Raw genomic sequence first — 2,200 nt, forward strand, 5'->3', positions numbered from 1 at the left:
TTATATACAGGGTGTCCCTAAAAGGTCTGTACAACGCGCTACCAGGGGTTCTTGGTATCAAAATAGGACGATTTAAGCCTACTTACCTCTATCCAAAAGTGCTTCGTTAAGGCGCTATTTGCCGCCAAAGATTCAAAAAACAAATGGTTATTTTTATTTTATCGGAAAATGGTTTTGCCGATTAAAATGAAAGTCGGGATGTGAATGTCTAATGTAAAAAGGGTCTTTGTGATATCATCGTTTTGATTGTAGTTGCTATGTAGGTGGTAAAATACTGACCATCCACATCTGAAGAGGTCTAAAACTTTTTAACTACTATTTTGACAATTCTGAATTTTTAGACACTGATAGACAGTTTACTTGCAAGCATTTTTTGTCTCTTGATGAATATCGCTATCTGTGATGGTTTACGAAAAAAAAAAAAATTTAGGCATGATGAATCGCATGCACCATACATGCGATTGTTCCTCAAAAAATCAGAAGATGGCTGTTAAACCTTAGAGTGGCTTAACGTTTGTTTGTTGTTTCTTAAACTTTAACAATTTACGTTTTGCTTGAAGACTTAAAACTTTAAAAAATAACGTACCAATGTTGCAAAGGGCACAGTTTAATTTATTACGCCGTATAATGCTTTGTATGCGTGAAAATGGTGGTCCCTTTGAACATTTAGTACGTTTAAATTAATACATTACATTGACTTACTCTGTTGTGTTCGTTTATTCTACATTACTTGCTTGCACTACGGTTTCATAGCCTACTTCTTGCTTGCACTTATGGTTTTTGAGGAACAATCGCATGTATGGTGCATGCCATTCATCATGCCTAAATTTTTTTTTTTCGTAAACCATCACAGATAGCGATATTCATCAAGAGACAAAAAATGCTTGCAAGTAAACTATCAGTGTCTAAAAATTCAGAACCGTCAAAATAGTAGTTAAAAAGTTTTAGACCTCTTCAGATGTGGATGGTCAGTATTTTACCACCTACATAGCAACTACAATCAAAACGATGATATATCACAACACAAAGACCCTTTTTACATTAGACATTCACATCCCGACTTTCATTTTAATCGGCAAAACCATTTTCCGATAAAATAAAAATAACGATTTGTTTTTTGGATCTTTGGCGGCAAATAGCGCCTTAACGAAGCACTTTGGGATAGAGGTAAGTAGGGTTAAATCGTCCTATTTTGATACCAAGAACCCCTGGTAGCGCGTTGTACAGACCTTTTAGGGACACCCTGTATAAAGAAAAAGATAAAGTTATCTTGGATAATGTTCTTGTACCTACTTTACGTTAAAACTCCCTGCGAAATTTGTAAGAGGAAAGGGCCATTTTAAACTCTGTATACGCGCAGGAATGATCCGAATATTTATTAATAGTATAGTCCCAGTAATCCGTGAGGTAAATAATCCCGAGTAATAAGGGTATTGCAGTCGAATAGTGAAGTCTATCCCTTGGCTAAAGATTAGGCGAGACAGTGTGTAAATCTTATGGAATAAGATTCAATGGGAACTTTCGCTTAAATTTATACTCAAATCGTTTGCCTTGCAAATTGTATGCGAGAATGAAAATAATATAATCGGTGAAGTGTAACGAAAAGCCAATGCAGGAAGATTACTGTAAATCAGCAAATCTTAAAACTGCAATTATCGTTCAACTCGGTACCGTTTCATAATGATAGTGTGAAATTTGTATGTGGGGTTAATCGGCGCCAAGCATAATGGTACCCCCATTCGATTTCCTTAGATCTAATATTTCTGAATGAGAGTCGTACAACTATTTGAGAACAGGTGGCAAATAATGATGTAAAAAAGGTGTGCAAGTATTGGTATGTAGGCTGCGGGTGCATACCCGAAGGCAAAATGCCAATCTTGAGAGGACACCACGTAGGCCCCTCCAACCACCGCGGATTTCCTCACGTTGCTTGTCAACCTACAGCAGGTGCGAATAATCGGATGAAACCTTCGTTTATTTTCGTTAATTGGAAGGGCTACGGTAATGCAATATTGCTATTGATCACAATCAAGTTCACCACGAACCGAAAAAACTACCCCTTCCTTTTTCACGCTCGAAATTTTGGGCAACCAGTGCAAGAACCCACAAGTGATCAAATTCGGTTTTTTCTCGAACCGGTACAACCTCTTGTTGTAGTTAGCAGCAGGTGAACGGGTTGGCGGGGACAGGTAAGTCGAAA

This window comes from Photinus pyralis, unplaced genomic scaffold (assembly GCF_008802855.1).
Source record: "Photinus pyralis isolate 1611_PpyrPB1 unplaced genomic scaffold, Ppyr1.3 Ppyr1.4_LG1, whole genome shotgun sequence".
NCBI classification, from domain to species: domain Eukaryota; kingdom Metazoa; phylum Arthropoda; class Insecta; order Coleoptera; family Lampyridae; genus Photinus; species Photinus pyralis.